We start from the raw sequence: 17,782 nt of genomic DNA on the forward strand, positions 1-17,782 counted from the left end.
CATGGTGACCCCAAATTGTTTTAATAAAGTTAGTCTTACATTATTCCTTATCAGTGAGTGAAGCAGTGGGAATCTTAGGAATATAGCACAGAGGGTTTGGGAAGCTGAGTATGCCAGACTGTAGGGCCTGTGGTGTTTAGATATATGCTCCCCAAACTGAGGCAAGGCCTCATGTCTAATATTGATTTTTTAACACAGGAAGAGATTTAGAGAGGGAGGTTGAGGGGGAATCACTTCTCATGGAACCAAGGAGCTTCAGGGAAGGTTAAGCTGCCTTCAGAGGGTTAATTAGAATATCTGAGGGGGTGGAGTTTAAAGAAAGAATATTCAATACTATAATTTTAATTTTGTTTTCCAAATCTGAGTTTCTTTTGCTGTAATATAAACTTGAAAATTAAATTCAACAAAATCATTTTTGTTCTTGGAAACAGAAAATACAGCGAGTTTCAAAGGAAACAACAGGGAGTTTGGGGGTTTCTATGGTCCTGCAGGTGGAGACTGCGCTGGAGAAAACCCAGCGTTATACACCCACGTGGGTGTGGAATGCAGAAGCCTGGTCGCATAATAATACATGATGTTTATTGAGTGTTCTCTGACACTCAACAATAATAGTTAATGTTTGTTGAGTGCTTTATAAATGCAACCATTATAAATGAAGGACCACTCTTGTTTAGTGTTGACGGAGGGTGCAGTGGAAAAACTAAAACACAGTCCGGGAGCCAAAAGTTCACAATAGTGTCAACTCTTTACTTGCTTTGTCAAAAATGGTGACGGGATCCAAATACACTGCACAATGACATTCGTAAAGAGATTTGTTCACCTCTCCAGCCCACTTCCCGCAAGCCTTCCCCACAGCACAAGCTGCTCCGAGACATCTTTCTTCCCAGTGCACCTACCACATCCCTCCCTCCTCATCCAGTTTCTGACCCCAAAGAGCAGCAGGGCCAGAAGTCAGTTCTCCCACCTTGGCACAAAGAAGAGCCCATGCGGAGGCCTCATTTCCCACATCTCGTAGACCAACAGGCACAAGAGTGTCACACTGGGGTCTAGAAGCGTGAGTCCATGTGCTGTGCTGGGTGCTTTATGTGTTGATGATGATAATGATGGTAGCTTCTAACCCTTGATGTTCTGTGTGGCCAGGCATTGTTCTAAGCGCTTTATACCCTGCCCTCAAATTCTTGCAACATTCCTAAGAAGCAGGCACTAGCCTCACTATTTTACAGAGGAGAAGCTAAGGCTTGAAGTTAGATACCTTGCCTGCACTTACAGCTATTAAATGGAGAAATAGAATTTGAAACCAGGTCATCTGCATCAGAATCCATGCACTTAATCACAAGGCTACTACTACATCTCCAGCTATATTTCATCTCAGTTCGTTTTCACAATAGCATTTCCTTTTTTCACATGATAAAACAGAGGAGAGGCTCAGAGTGTTAAAGGTCAATGGCCCAAAGTCATAGAGCTGTTAAAGGAATGGAATAGGCCGGAGCGATAGTGGGGAGGGCCGGCGGGAGGCTGAAGGCGGTAGTCTATTGTACAATGCTGCCATCTAGTGGTAAAATCTGAAACCTTCCTTATACGTACCCCGCCCATTTCTAAAAATGATTTACAGTTGCTTAAAGTTTCAGAAGATGGAAACCCTGTCAAATCCTCAAAGTATTAAAATAAAAGTGAAAGGAAAACAACCATATCATAATGGAGGAATAGCTGAGGCAATAGTTTTTAACTGAGAGCCTACTTGGCTCTGAGTTTCCTGGCAGCCAAGGCTAAGAAGGAAACGTGTGTTCCATTGCTTATTGCACAATAAAAAGTCGATTAATCCATCACAAGACCAGCCTTGGACTTCATTTTTAATTCAACAACAATGGCACTAAAGATGTTGTAGGTGCCCTCCTGTGGACATTCATTTACCTGGAAAAGCCAACCAAGGGTCCCAATGGAACAAGTATGCTTGTTTATATAGGGGGCCCTGGCTCAGCCTTTCCCCAAGCAGTCATACCTGGGATGAGAATGCTCTATGAAGGCTTCAGCAAATGCTATCCACTAGGTCTTTCGGGCCCAGGCACCACCCACATTTGTGGTAGTTTTGGTTCAGTTATGTTTCGAAGGCAGCGCTGAGGGCCTGGCCCCTTGGTTTGGACTTTGGGTGGTGGCAGTGACGGTGCTCTGTTGTTCCATGAGCTCCAGAGATGTACTCTAGACCTGCGCTGTCCAATAAGGCAGTCACAGGTTACATGTGGCTCCTGAGCACTTAAATTGCAGCTGGTCTGAACTGAGATGCCCTGGAAATATAAAATCCACAGCAGATTTCATATAAAAAAGGTAAAATATCTCATTAATAATTGTTATACTCATTACATCTTGAAATAAACTATTTCATGCTGGATTAATAAAAAATAAGTTATTAAAATTAATTTTACTTATTTCTTTTCACATTATAAAATGGGACTTTTAAAAAATTTAAAATTGCGTATGTGGCTGGCACTGTATTTCTTTCACGTCTAGAGATAGAAGAAATACTCTAGAGAGAGTATTTCTCTCTCTTCCTGGCTCCAGAGAGGTGGACTAGGCACTCTGGTCACCACGGGTAATGCCCCAAAACCCTAAGAACCTTTTGTGTTATTGTGGGAGAACAGTTGTCTTTGTCTTCTAGATGCAGGCTAGCTTAGAGTTGAAGAATTTGGCTAAAGTGTTCAGTGGCTCCAAACAACTTTGCTCTGCCAGTTGGGACACGTTCTCTGTGTCAGCAGGCCAGGGATTGGGGTGGGGGTGTTGTCAACAATGGGAAAGGAGGGGCAGGGGGAAGGCAAGTTTGTTTCTCAGAAGTAGAATGAGCCACCCCTGCACCTGAAGTGGGTGTCTCTTTTGAAAAGGATTCTTTGGTCTCCAGGTATACAGTGCTCCTTCCATCACTGGGGTCCAGGTCTGGGCCCCAGGATTTGGACTTCACTCGCCAAGGCCAGCTCTGATTTGCTGATGTATCAGTTATAGCTTTCAGAAGCCAATTTGCAAATTTCCTTTCAGATCTTAAAAAGGCTGGAAAGCAGAGAGATGAGGGCATAAAGCTTTGTAAATTATCAAAATCCCAAGCACACACATCTTCAAGCACACGGGAACCACAAGTCCCCAATCGTTATTGTGGTTCTGCTTTTTCCCCTGTATTATGTGTTACAATATTACGAGTCAATTTCCCAGAAGTTTTAGCTGCTTTTCTCTGGCTGCACTAATTATATCAATAACAAACTCACAATCACATCAAATGACTGTCAACATATCCCAGTGCACCATGCTCCATGAAATGACTAAATAAAGCAAAATTCCTTTATGGATTCCTTGGAGTATAACTGATCACAAGTTTGAGAATCTTGGGCTAAATCCAAAAGATGGCATCAAGCTCCCAGGCAGCTGGCCAAAATGTGAAGGCAATCTGCCTGGATGAACTTCTTCAAAATTTCCAGTTTACTCTTAGCACATCTAAGGTCACTGTATGAGTCCGTTTTCATGCTGCTGATAAAGAGATACCTGAGACTGGGCAATTTACAAAAGAAAGAGATTTAATGGATTTACAGTTCCACATGGCTGGGGAGGCCTCACAATCATGGCAGGAGGTGAAAGGCAGGTCTCACATGGTGGCAGACAAGAGAAGAGAGCTTGTGCAGGGAGACTCTGTTTTTAAAACCATCAGGTCTCATGAGACTTATTCACTATCACAAGAACAGCACGGGAAAGACCTGCCCCCATGATTCAATTACCTCCCACCAGGTCTCTCCCACAATAACTGAGAATTCAGGATGAAATTTGGGTGGTGACATGGCCAAACCACATCAGTCACACTCCAATTCTTGAATGAAACTGGGTAGGATCAGTGCCCACCCAAATGATCAGAGGGGAGTGTGTGCCTCCCACACAGTAACTCCCCATTAAATGTGAGTTCTCACGTCAGAGGTGCATACGGCTGGGGAGCCAGAAGTATGTGAGGTCTCTTTCTGGGCTTAAAGCAGGGAAGGAACCCAGAAGCCCCCTGCTGAGCAGAGGACTCACTGTGGGGTTTGCCCTTTGGTAAGTCTGAATTTTGGTGGTCGAATTCAAAAGCCTCCTGTAGCGTGCAAAGGACACAGCTTCAGAGCCTTCCAGGGTGGCTAGCTCATGGTGGTCACGCCCCACCTCCTGTGGAATGAATGGATTCCACAGGACTTAGTTGTCTGTTACTGTCTTGTTTCCTGTTACCCTGGGCTATGTCTCTTAGGCTGCCTCCAAATCTTCAGGGCAGCCTTGGAGGAGCCTCGCACCGGACTCAGGCTAGAGCTCCCAAGGGAGAGCAAAGCCGTGGGGTGACTAGGTGCTCAGTGAGTCCCCAGGGGAAAGGGAAACTTGGGGAACAGGATGCAGGGCTGTGCTACCTGGCAGCCCTCCTTTCAAAGGGGATGCATCACTGGCCGTCATAAAAGATTCAGTTCTGTCAAGGGCCTTCCAACATGCAGAGCGTGAATGAGGCCTGTCAAGGGGCTCCCGGGGCCTCCCTCCCTTCGCCTCCTGCCTCCAGATGATGTTTCTTTCCCTGGGGTCTTGGCAGCTGATCCTGAGCTCCCGGCGGCCCATTTCCCGGACCTGCGTTCCCAGGCATGGCCACACGAGTGCGCGCGGCTCCCGCTCCGGATGAGGCTCCCGCTCCGGATCCGCCTCACCGGGGCTGAGTCAGGCTAGCTAACGGGCCGCGGGATCCCAGGGCCGGGTCCCCCGACCCTGCCTGATCATCTGAGGGGCAACTTCGCTGCGCTTGGAGATCCTCTTGACGAGTTTGTCTGCCAGGACGCCCCAGCGGGGCCAGCTGAGCGTCCTGGCCTGCGGCTACAGCCCATGGTGAGGGGTGGAAACGGCGCCCTCCTCCAGTGCTGCAGAGGTGATGAAGATTCCCGCGACCTGGAGGCACCAAGTCCTTCTCAAGCGCAGGGGGAGAGGGAGGGCGCGGGGGGGGGGGGGGTCCTGGGGGGCTCCCTCGGAATGAGGGATGGGTCTCCCGACGGCGCCCCCAGCCAGGGCCAGAAGCGTGGGCGCGCCGCGTTCCCGGTGCTTCCGTGCAACACGTTTCTGTCTCTCCCGTTTTCCAGAGGGAAAAGTTGCCGTGGGAAGCAAGGATTCCCGAGCCTCGGTCCTGTCCACGTGGTGCAGGGCACCTGTCCAAGGTGGGCCTGGCCCGGCCCTGCCCAGATTCAGCCAGGTGACCGGGGCTGCAGGCAGATCCAGATGACTACGAAGTGCTCTCCCCTCCATTCTCCAGGCCTCTCCTGCGGGGACCCAGCTGGAAGGCCTATGGGCTCCCACCCCTCAGGGCAAAGGCTGGACTTAAGGGCCAGGCTTTCCAGGTGTCATTTCCTCTCCGAACCTCTGGGTGTCACTCACCTCGAATTTCCTGTCTTTAGCTGGGCATTGGCCGACAGAGCGCGGAATCTCTGCTGTCCCTGCTCAGGCAGAAGGGCTTGGCCTCCTTCCCACAGGCCATGGTCCCCAAACACCGCTCAGCACCCCCAGGCAGGCTGCACATCTGGATGGGCATAGGGGGAATAGGATCCCACACTCACCCTCACCATGGCCTCAGGCTGTGCAGAGCATGCTTCCAGGTCCTTGACTTTGGGTTTGGGCAGATGACTTTGGCTAATGGAATATTAGCAGTCATAGGGTAGGCAGAGGCTTTGCAATGTGCTTGAGAGATTGGCTTTGCATTCCCGCACTTCACTGATTGAACCTAAATGAGAAGCGTTTCCTCCTGGTAGCTGCTGCCCTTTCATCCTGGATCCCATAATAAGCACACATAGAGCAGGCCTGAGCCCAACCTGCAGTGGGAAGCCAAGCCCTGCAGTCCCACTGCCCGAAGCAGAGCCGCCCTGCTGAGCCCAGCCTTGACAAGCATCCAGTTGTCTTCAGTGGGCCACGCTTACAAGCATGGGAATTAGTGCTTATTGTCATATGTCACTGAGAGCTTGTGGAGGTTGTCCAGCAAAGCTGACTGACCAATGTCCTTTTCTCAGTCAGGCCTGAATGACTCATAGCCCAATTCCATGATACAAATGATATCATTGAGACAATGATATTTTGAAAAGTGTGCAAGCCACAGAGCTGTCTTCCTAAGAGCTTGTATGGTGTGTATGGTGTATATGCTTGTGTGTGTGTGTGTGTGTGTGTGTGTGTGGTGTATGTGTGCAGGCAGGGGAGGACACTATCTTCAGTCAGAGTTCAGGCAAATGCCCTTCACCACCAGTACAAGGTGAGGGGCCAGGCTGCTACCCAGCATCACCCTGGGATGGAATTCTGCAAAGACTTGATAGAGGGGCCCAACTTGATACAACAGTGTTCTTATTAATTGTCTCCAAATCTTGTAGCCTCCACTTATGGAACAATTGACACCGCATAGAGAGATTGTGATTTTCTTTCCTTTTCTCTGTTGGGTAGGGCTAGAGCAGCTGTCTTGTCTCATTCAAAGCCATGGAAGACGCCACTGACAGTTACGTTGGTATTTCCAAGCATCATAGCTTTCCTTCCCTGTAGCTCAAGTACAACAGCATGTTCTAAGGATCCTGATTTGCCTCGAGTTTACACACCTGATAAGTGGTTTCCTTTGCAAGAGCCATAAAACACAGTGGATGGTGACCTGGGGGCCCAGCACAGGTATTCTAAAGCAATTAGCCACCAGCCAGGAAAAGCCATTATACGAACAGTGGGCTGAGTTGTGATGGACAGGTCGTATTCCATGAAGAATCCCGATTAGAACTCTGGAAAAGGAGCAAACAGACAGATTGGCAAGCCTCCGCCTCTACTTTTACCCATTAGTAGCCCTCCGCAGGTCACGGGGTGTTACAGCTGGGCTTTGGCTACTGCGGCCCCCTCTGCCTCCCTTGCTGCAAAGCTGAACCCAGTGGTTGACTGGGGGGGATTTCTGGCCAGGCCTGGACCCCTCCCCTTCTCCACTCCTCCCCAGCCTTTACTGCCCTGTGTCTTTCTGGGGCATTGCTTTGTGCAAAGACAAGTAATACCAGGGAGTTGTCAGGAAATATGCCCCTCACAGACCCCCTAGGACTCACTGCAGCTGACATCTGAGCTGCTTCTCTTCTAAAATGTTGCTCCTAAAGCTCAAAAACAGGAGCAGATTTCAGCAGCTGCTCCAGTTTCTCTCGGCGTGATGAAATAATGAGGGAGAATTGCCCCGTGACATCTGATACAGAACGTTCCTGTTTCCAGTTTACCCACATAACAAGATAGTTTCATTGATAATGAGATAAGCAGAGAGCAGTGCTCGGGAAGGCCTGGTGTCATTATGGAGCTATTTCTATGTTAATGGCAATGAGAAGAGAATGCAGAAACGGCTGTCACAGATTGACAAGGGCGATGTTAAATACGCCTGCTGCAATGCAGCCACCGTGGAAGGCCCCATTCAATACGTGGGCTGAACAAACGGTGGGTGACTTGTATGCTTTGTGGAGAAGGGGGTGTTTGTGCCCCTCTCTGAACCCTCCTTGCCCTGCTCCCACAATCTTTGAAGCCGTCTCTCTCACCTTCTCTTGTCAGGCATTTGACCCTCTCTGTCTACGGGCCAGCCTCCCAGGGTTATCCAAGGAGGGTCTTTGAGATAGATAGAAAGCTCAGGTCATCAGCCTGGGAGGAGGCCGATCATACTTTAAGGGGCCCAAAGTTGAAGATAGGGAAACTGACTCTAAGCTGGACAAGGGATAAAGTCATGAGATTAACTGAAGTAGATGATGGAGAACCAGATCCAAACTTGCTTAGGTGGGAGCAGTTCAGGTGTGGCTGACTTGGGTTTGACAGAAGCCGTACGGATGCTGTTTCTTTCCTTCCTTCTTTACGCTCCTGTCTCCTCCATGTCAGGTCTGGTCTCAGGCTCCTACCCCTGGCAGGACAGTCACAATCTGTTAGGCTCTAGGGGGAGAGGGAGAGTCCCTTTCTAGGAAACCCAGTAAAGGTGTCACTCCCTACCTGTGACTTAGATTGGGCCATGTGTTCATCTCTAAAACTGCATCAGTTGAGAAGCAATACTCTGACTGGCCAGGCCTGGGCCATGGAGTCTACCTGAGTCACGTGGTCTGCAGGCAATGGTCTTTTGTAAGCCATTGCCAGAAGTCCAGTGAATCATACTCAGCTTCTTTTGGGCTCACATTTTTTTTTGTTTGGTTTTCCTTCTTGAATCATTGTTGTCTGAGAAACGAGGGACAGAGAAACTGCGCATACTGCTCCTCTCCGTGTCCCATAGGAAGAGGTCTTTAGTGTGGCCCAGAGCCTTCCTGGTTAGGCCTCTACCCTCCCACCCCAGCTGCCTCTCCGACCCATCCCGGTCCCCCAAACAGCGTGCTTTTCCATCCTTGTGCTTTTACATGAGCATCTGCCCAAGGGGCCCAGACTTTCCTTCTCCAACCAAAAGACTCCTATGCATCCCTCAGGACCCAAATTGTCTCACCCCTTCTGTGATGCTTTCCCCGAGTTCTTCCAGGCATTTGTCTACGGTCTGACTCCCTGTAAAACTCTTTATCACATTGTTATCTCATGACCCTAGGAGGCTAGGAGCTCCTGGAAGACTGTGTTTTAAAGTATTCTTTATTTTTTTTAGAGACAGGATCTCATCTGTCATCCAGGCGGGAGTGCAGTGGCGCGATCATGGCTTACTGCAGCCTTGACCTCCTGGGCTCAAGTGATCCTCCTGCCTCAGCCTCTTGAGTAGCTAGGACTACAGGGGTATGCTACCACGCCCAGCTACTTTTAAAAAAAAATATTTTTGGCTGGGCGTGGTGGCTCATGTCTGTAATCTCAGCACTTTGGGAGGCCAAGGCGAGCGGATCGCCTGAGGTCAGGAGTTCAAGACCAGCCTGGCCAACATGGTGAAACCCTGGCTCTACTAAAAAATACAAAAAAATTAGCCGGGCATGGTGGCGGGCACCTGTAGTCCCAGCTACTCAGGAGTCTAAAGCAGATAATCGCTTGAACCCAGGAGGTAGAGGTTACAATGAACCAAGATCATGCCACTGCACTCCAGCCTGGGTGACAGAGCAAGACTATGTCTCAAAAAAAAAAAAAAAAAAAGGATTTTTGTAGAGGTGGGGCCTTGCTATGTTTCCCAGGCCAGTCTCAAACTCCTGGACTCAAGCAATCCTCCCACCTTGGCCTCTCAAAGTGTTGGGATTACAGGGATGAGCCACTGTGCCCAGCCAAAATATTCTTTTCAGTTTTTTTTTATTATGAAACATTTTCAAACATTAAAAAAAACAAAAAATTTAAATATGTGTTCACCACCCAAATCTAAATAGATGATAACAGCTTGCCACATTTGTTTTACCTTTGTCTCTCTCTTTGAAGAAATAAAATATTAAAACAATACAACTAAAGCCCCAATACTCCCATTCCCTTCCCCTCTACTCCCAGGCTTCTGAAGTTGAGTTAAATCTCTATTCAATTTCACACTCTTGAGAATTATTCGTGTTAATTTGTAAATATGTTTTGTTCATTTGTACCACAGTGGAGTGCTTTTGATTGTAAGAATAAACCATGGTTACTTATCCTTTTCCCTCCTGGGGAGTACATTTGTTTCTGACTTTTCAACATTGTAAACCTTCTGCAGTGAATGTTGTTGCCTGTATCTCCTGTTGCCAAAGCAAGAATCTATCAGCAGGTACACTAGTAGTGGAATTGTTGGCTTTACGTAGGGTGTGTGCATCCTCAGCTTTAAAAAACATTGTCAAGGCCAGGTGCCTTCCCAAGTGCCTTCCCAGCTACTCAAGAATTAGAGCAGGGAGGATTTCTGGAGCCCAGGAGGTTGAGACTGCAGTGAGCCATGACTGCACCACTGCATTTCAGCCTGGGCAACATAGTGAGACCCTGTCTCAAAATCAACAACAAAACACGAATAAACTTTACTAGAGGTTTCTCCAAGTTCAGTCTGACTATAAGAAAATGAAGTCATATTTTGGTTCATTTTTATTTGCCCTATGACTGATGGGGCCAAGCCTTTTTTCATATGCTTGTTGGTCATTCAAGTTTTCTCTTCCACAAATTGCTTGTTTTCCTAATTAACGGGTTGTTGGTCTCTCTGTGTCCTGGAGCCAACTCCTTTGTTTGTTATACACAACCTTGTCTTATCCATCAGTACATCCCTGCATCTTTCTCAGTGCCAGACAAGGGGCCAGCCGTTGATAAATTTTTACTGGAAAAGGGAGAAATGAAGAAGACAAGCCCTCTGGAACCTGCAAAGCTGTTCTGACTGTCCCCTGGGGGTGACCTGCATGAGCACAGGCCTGTTTAGGAGATGGATCTGCCTGGGAACTAGGCACTAGGTCTGAGCAGACAGAGAGCAGTGACAGCCAGACAGGGCAGGGAGATGGCCGATGGGGAGGGGGCTGCTGAGTCCAGTGGACCCTTTCTGGGCTCCACCCTCCATGAAGAGTCTCTAAGCCTTGCTGACTTTGTTGCCAACAGTTCTTCAAGAGGCCACCCTGAGATATCTGGAAGGCAGTAAGAAATCTGGTCACTTATACAAAATGCCGGGATCCCAATCCCTTTCCCAAGGTGAGCCCACTAGCCGCAATCCTCAGGACTCAGTTAGACATTTAATTTCCAATTTCTCCAAATCTTGCTCCCTTTCTGAGTCATTAAACAGGCTCCCAGGCTGTCTCCATTTGAACATGCGCTTGGCCGAGGCAGCCCTGGGTGCTCTGCAGGGAACATACGCTAACAGCTCCCCTTCGAGCACTGCCTGGGAGAAGTGTGGAGCCCAATCCAGGCCTCATCACGTCCTTAATTTCCAAGCACCACTTGCAGCCATGCTGTGGTGAGAATTCAACTCTTACCTGCCTGTGAATGATTCTTTAAATAAATACAGTTTACACAAAGCTTTGAGAGGACAGGAATCATAGCTGACGTTGCCCAGTGTCCCAGCACCTACAATGTACCTGGCGCTTAGGAGGCCTCAATAGTGATTTATTTATTTATTTATTTTGGAGATGGAGTCTTGCTCTGTTGCCCAGGCTGGAGTGTAATGGCATTCTCTCAGCTCACCGCACCCTCCGCCCCCTGAGTTCAAGCGATTCTCCTGCCTCAGCCTCCCAAGTAGCTGGGACTACAGGTGCCCGCCAACCTGCCCAGCTAATTTTTGCATTTTTAGTAGAGATGAGGTTTCACCATGTTGGCCAGGCTGGTCTTGAACTCCTGACTTCAGGTGATCCACCTGCCTTGGCCTCCCGAAGTGCTGGGATTACAGGCGTGAGCCACCGTGCCCGGCCTCAATAGTGATTTATCTAAGGAATGGATGAAGGGACCAGAACAATTGACATTATCAAGGTGGCAATTCTCTTTGAGTTTATATAGAAATAGCATTCATTCAAGTAAAATATTATGAGATAAATATCATCTTTTTAAAACATTTAATCTAATCATTTAAAAAATTTATCTAAAATAATGAACATAGAAGAATAGCCACTGAAATCTTGATAGGAAAAATTTCCAGATATTAAACCTTGCTTCAGATATTAAAACCTATTATAAAGGGACAATAATTGAAAGAATATGGTACTGGTATAGAAGTGGATATATCAGTGGACAATATTAAGTTGCTGAAATATACCCAAGTAATGCAATAATTTAGTTCATAGTAAACATGGTGTTTCAAAAGGGTAGAAAATGATTATCCAGCCTCAAAGCGGGGATTCTCTGAGCTCGGAGCTCTGAAGGGCCTTAGCAGTTTGGCGCCTTATAATTGCAAGACCCTATCTTATCAAGAGGTGACAGCTGTTGGGTGAGATGGGGGGAGTTTGCAAAGCTAGCAGTCTCTAAATGGATAAAAAATTGCTTGTTTGAGCTATTTTAAAAATAATTGGATGTGTAAAAATTTTAGCTGGGTGCTGGCAGGCTTTTGAGCTAACAGATCTCAGCCTGCAGTGCAGAAATAAGCAATCCATGGGCTAATGTACAGAGGCCATCTTTGGCTCATTTATAAAACAAGTCCCTGTTGGCAACTTCAGCAGCTACAGCTGGTGGGATCACCTCGCCGCTCTCCAGAGGAGCTGTGTATAAAGGGACTCCATGATGCTTCCCAGTGAGAGTCCAAGGTGAGCAAGCAACTTCCCTTTCTGTGCGTTTTCCTACCCTCCTTTTTCCCATCAGCCTCTCATGATGGTCATGACAACAGGCAACATCTGAGCATTTTTTTTTGCCAGGCACTCGGTCAGATGCTTTCATGGAAACCATCATCAAATACATAAAGCAAATTTATGAGGTAGCAAATTTATGTATCATCTCCATTCTACAAATGAGGAAAGTGGGCAGAGAGGGGCTGAACAACTTGCCCTAGGTTTCACAGAGAGCACAAAGCAGAGCTGGGTTCTGATCCTGCAGGCTAACTCTCCCCCAGTGCCCAAAGCAGGTGGGCTTCCTCACCTGCACACCTCCGCTTCCCTCCATCCCTCACCCCTAGTTTGTTCTCCTCCTTTTGGTACAAGTGTGTTTCCTGTAGCCCTCTGCAAGGCCTCCTTCTGGTTCTAGTCCTTCCTTCCATATCAGTCAGGGTTCCCCTGGGAGACAGAACCACAGCACTTATTTGAGCAGAGAGTATTTTAATATAAAGAATTGTTTACTAGGCATAAAGTTGTGAACTCCATAACTGAAAGGACATAAAAAAGACTCTAAACTATCACAGACGTGGTGACTGCAGGAAGCAGCACTCACACCTAGGGCTGGAGGAATAAGGGAAGAGAATGGAATTATTAAAACTCAAGGCTTGGGCAAAGCCCCTGGAACTGGAACTCAGATTGAGTAGGGAGTGATGGCTGGTGCTTGGGTTTCTGCAATGGGTGGGAGGGTAGATGGGATGAAAAAAACTGCAGAATGAATCCAGCTGCTGCTACAGGAAGGAACTGCCTTTGCTGGGGCGAAGAGGCATTGCTAGGGTGATGCTCATAGGAGCAGAAGCCAATGGGAAGGAGCAAGTTCTGCTCCATCCTCCAGCTCCCCAGTCTCCCTGAAGTGCCCCCTACTGGTAAAGTCCAACAGGGAGCAGCCGGCAAAGCAGAAACGTGGTTTGCAGCATCCTAGCCTCAGCGTCACTGAGCTGAGATAGAAGGGTGAGTTTGGAGCTGAGAGACAATTAATAAGTAGTACACCTTTCTGTGGCCAAGGTTGAAGCCTTATCACTTAGACTTCAGGATATGCGCCTCAACCATTTCCTCTCTGCTAAGCTTTTTGGGAGCTCTGCTTCCAATTCCCACAGAGTTATTGTTCCTCTTCCATGGGGTACAGATGGCAGAGTGCCAGGGTCCCTCTCCAAATGGAACTGAGAAATGTACATACCTATTATGTCCTCTGCATGCAGGACCTGAGACTCAGCCACGTACACATCCCCACCCTGGGTACCTTGGAGTCCATATTCTGCTAACTGTAAGTCCCAGGCATTTAGCAAGCCCTTTCCCAGAGACACTTGGGCTGGCAGAGAGGGAGGACAGCTGAGGCCACGCTTCTGTCCCTTCCCTCCCCAGCCTGTCCAGCTCATTCCTGTCATACGTGTTTGCCTGAGCGTGGCACTGACACCTCGTGGAGTTTGACCTTTCTAGAAATGAATAATTTGATTTCTCAGGAAAGTAGTGAACATAAGGTAAGCTTTAGCAATATCAAAGCAGCACATCGATTAAATATCTGCCTGAGAATTCTCTCTGGGTTTCTGCATTCCAAAAGGCTTACAATAAAATTAACTCCAAAGTTACTGAACTGAGAAATGTACAATTACTGTCTTGTTGATGCAATAAAATAGAAAGGACTGTTTAGGCATTTAATTGGCACCCAACAACATACGATGGTATGTTAATTAGACATCAATTATGACAGAATGCTAATTGACATTTGATAAGCATTCTCACTGATAACCAATGTTTGCTCTGCCAAATTAAATGCCTCAGTGGGCTGTGTCTGACAGCTGGGAGGGGGTTTACTAAACGGCTGCAAGTGCCTGGCATCCTCCAGATGGCTGGGGCTTTCTCTAGAACATCCTGCTACTCCTTGGGAAATACTTCCAGGGTCAAGTGATTGACTTCTCCTTGTTGCTTCTGGGAAAAGAAGTCACCCTTCTCAGGGAGCCTGGCCTCGCTTACCTTCAATGCCCAATACCTTCATCTTCCCATCACCTGTCTTCTCTTCTCAGTCTGTGCAGCCCCACATTTCAGCCCACTTTCTGTAGCCTTTACAGTCAAGCCTATTTGAATGCTAAACCTGGCTCCACCATTTTCTAGCTGTGGGCCCTGACTCTAGGCTTCGGTTTCCCCTTTCTGCAACAGGAATCTTGCCTAAGTATTAGGACTAATGGGAAGAAAGTGGTGACCTCAATTTTTAGCACAGAGCTGGAGCTCCGTAACTTTGATTTTCTGTTCTCTCCCCTCGTTTTCCCTTCTGGCCTCCTATTCCTACTCCTGGGCTATGGCTTTGTTCCACACTGTTGGATTGTGACCCTGATGCCATGGTTCTCAGCCCTCCATCTGAGCTGAGACCAAGCTTTGACTACCATCAGAGAACAAATATGTCTTGAGCTTCAGATTTAAGTGCTGGTTCCACCATGCATTAGCTGTGTGACATTGAGTCAGTTGCTTCACTTCTCTGTTCTTTGGTTTTCTCATCTGTGTTGTGGGGATGATAATAATAGTACTTACCTTCAGGTAAGGTAAGATGCAAGCACTTAGGGTGGTGCTTGTGCATGGAAAGTGCTCAGCATATATCAGCTTGCAAACATCGTAAACATTAGACCCAGCCATCTAGGGTGATGCCACTGAATTTGATTCTCAATCAGGTTTTTTTTCCCCCCAGCAACCAGCTCTTGAGTGGATTCAGGCTTCCACAGTCTCTTGTTTCTAGGTGGCAATGCAACAAGTGGCCTCATTCCCTCTCCTTTGCTTCGTGGACTTCTGGATCATTTCAGACAGACTCTGGCTGCTGTAATGCGGCCACTGCATGTTTTGTTAAAAGATCGCACACATGTGTGTGTGTGTGTGTGTGTGTGTGCATGCACTTGCTGGTACACACAGTGGTTAGGAGTTAGTGAGTCCTAATTCCTTTAGAGTACAAGAAATATGTGACTCTTTCTTTCTTTGCTACCAGTTAGTATTCTATTCTTTTACCTGGGAACTTAGATTGCCTATGGATCTAGGTCAAGTCAATGAAAACTAATTTACTGAATGGCTAATTTGCCAAAAGCCAACTCCCCAAGAGTTAATTTGCTGAAAATCCATTTGCTGAATCATCAAATTACTGAATGGCCAATTCCCTGAACACTGTCCAACCCTTAACCATATGTAGGCTGGGTGGCCGCAGACAGTTTGCTGTCAGAGCAAGAAATACATGTAGAAGTAGACTCAGAAGCTAAGCAAAGAGTAAGGCAAATGTCTCCAAAAGTAAAGAAGATAGGAAGCTGAATCTACGAGAAAGTCCAACTGTTCACAGTTAAATGATGTCCACTTAAGAAGTGCTCTGCCTTTGAACCGTGAAATAGACAAGGATTTCAAGCCTGGGCAGGCTGCTTTGTGGTTAAATACCTGTAAGAAAGTGACACTGAAACTAAAACAAAAATCAATTTTCAATAATTTGGTAGCTCAATCATTTACAAATTGGCTGTAGCAAGCGGATTTTCAGTCAATCAGTCTATTTCCTTCCCTACCATAGCCCAGCCCTCAGGTATGCTAGGTAATACTGAGGTAAGAAAAGCCCTTTTAGAGAGGGTGGCCATCTGTCCATAGAGAACAGGGGCAGAAGGTGGCATCTGGTCTGACATCTACATCTCAGCCAGGGCTGGGGCAGGGAAACCTGGGAGTGGGAAGTGGGGCCCAATAGCCTGAGCTATTGGTGGTGTTCAGGTTAATGATTGAGCCAGTGGTAGCTCTCTGTTCCTAGAGGCATGCTTACCTCTAAGGCAGACCCCAAACACTGCCAAGAACAGGACACGCAGAAGCTCAGAGGAGGTAGCCTTGGTCCAAGACAATAGGTAGGGCTATGGGGCAGGATCCCTCTTCAGCCCCAGACCTCTTTTTAGGAGCAAAACAAAATTATCAGAGGCTGGGGACAGACTCTGGCACTCAACCTGAGCTGGGGACTCCAGGTTCCCTGAATATAGGTAAACTTATTCATTAAAAAATAATTACTTTGTGCTCATAATAGTAAAAAGAAATAATATTAACTGCATATATTGAACATTCACTGTATCCCAGACCCAGAACCATGCTGAACACTTGTGTGCATTATCTCACTTAATCATGAGAGCAACTCTATAAAGGAGATGCCATTTTAAGTCCTATTTTACAAAGAGCCAAGGCTCAGAGACATTAAGAAGTTTGGCCAAGATCACAGAGCTCACAAAGAATCAGAGATTGTCTTCATATCTAGATTTGTACAGCTCCAGATCTATGATTTTGACCCAAATCTCACCTTGCCTTCTAACTATGAGTCAAGCATTGCTCTGGGTTCTGGGAACAAATCCGGCAGACCCATTTTCTTATCTGTAGAGCCATCGCATGCAGTTGCCAGACCTCATCCTACTCTAGGGGTCCCTCCGGGTATTTGTAGGAAAGAAGGGGTTGGGCTTTGAGAAGGCCTGAGTATGGATGGGACAGTTGTCAGCAGCAGGTGGCACTGGACTCCCACATCCTACCTGCTCAGCCTCACACTGCGGGCTTCTTTTCCAGCAAGCATTCTCTGACACTTGCTGATTACTGCCGGACAGAGTTAAGCCGGCCTGGGAAACACCTAGGAAAAAAAAAAACCATGGTCAGCTAAAGGCTGGTGAAGACAAAAAGATTATGGGATGGGTAGTGGAAAATTTTAATCACTAAATATGGCCTCATATCTAGTTGAAGAAATGAGGATTGTGATGTCTATACATATTCTTCCTCACCTTGATACGCATATATTTTTATATATTAATTAATTTCCCCTTTCTTCTCTCTCTACTGGTTGATATTATATATGTTAGTTGGAGTTAACCTTGTAACTTTTGGCTACCCAGGAGAGCATAGTAGAATTATAATTAACATGAGGAATGAGTATCACTCAAACATGGATACAGGAACTTATGGGCTCTGGGCCTTCCCTTTTTGGGGAGAGGGTTTGTACACCTTTGTGTTAGTTAGTACACCTTTGTACTAGTTGCATTACATTAGATAGAAGCATGTTATTATTTGCAAGTTTAAATACAGGCATTTTTTCCTTGGTGTGTCATACATATGATAATATATTTTAATTATATTTTTTATCCATCTTCTTTTTGATGTTATTTTATGTGGGGCATTGTATGCAGAATGTCAATATATAGAACTAGAAAAGGATTGGGCATTACACAGCAAGCCTAGATATGGAGCTGGGTAAAATACCCAATAAGGCATTGCTTTAGGGAACATGAGTACATTTTTCTGGGGGTAGTTTTATTATTTCGGATGAGACCGTTATTGTTGTGTGATTGGGAAGATTAAGTATAGAAGAAGGTCATGTGCTGTGTTGGACAGTTAAAGGAGTGAACTACAGTAGACATTTCTCATTCTCTTTGGCCATCCAGAAGCATTGGATATATTTCCTGTGCTTGAGGAATTTCCCACTTTATGTATCATGGTGAGAGGTAAAGACTATCTCCTCCATGGATATTTCCTAGCCTCCCTTGTAGCTGAAAATTAGGCATTTGACTCTGGCTTTGCCGCTTAGTTATACTTTTCCAGACTTTGATTCAGAAGCTAATAACATAGAAAGATATACCGAAGCATTCTGGTAG

At 46.6% G+C, this 17,782-nt stretch overlaps 1 long non-coding RNA gene across 2 annotated transcripts; it reads right to left on the bottom strand.

Moving 5' to 3' along the window:
- Positions 1 to 1,819: 1,819 nt before the first annotated feature.
- LOC129525147 (uncharacterized) lies at positions 1,820 to 16,038 on the bottom strand. Of its 2 annotated transcripts, none has more exons than XR_010135115.1 (3): positions 15,931 to 16,038; positions 6,597 to 6,767; positions 1,820 to 2,282 (listed from the first exon to the last, which is right to left on the bottom strand). It is a non-coding gene; the product is annotated as an uncharacterized lncRNA (long non-coding RNA). The 2 variants fall into 2 exon arrangements; XR_008669246.2 differs by lacking the exon at positions 15,931 to 16,038 and adding an exon at positions 7,741 to 7,875.
- Between the last annotated feature and the right edge of the window lie 1,744 nt (positions 16,039 to 17,782).

Source organism: Gorilla gorilla, chromosome 8 (assembly GCF_029281585.2).
Source record: "Gorilla gorilla gorilla isolate KB3781 chromosome 8, NHGRI_mGorGor1-v2.1_pri, whole genome shotgun sequence".
In the NCBI taxonomy this organism is placed as follows: domain Eukaryota; kingdom Metazoa; phylum Chordata; class Mammalia; order Primates; family Hominidae; genus Gorilla; species Gorilla gorilla.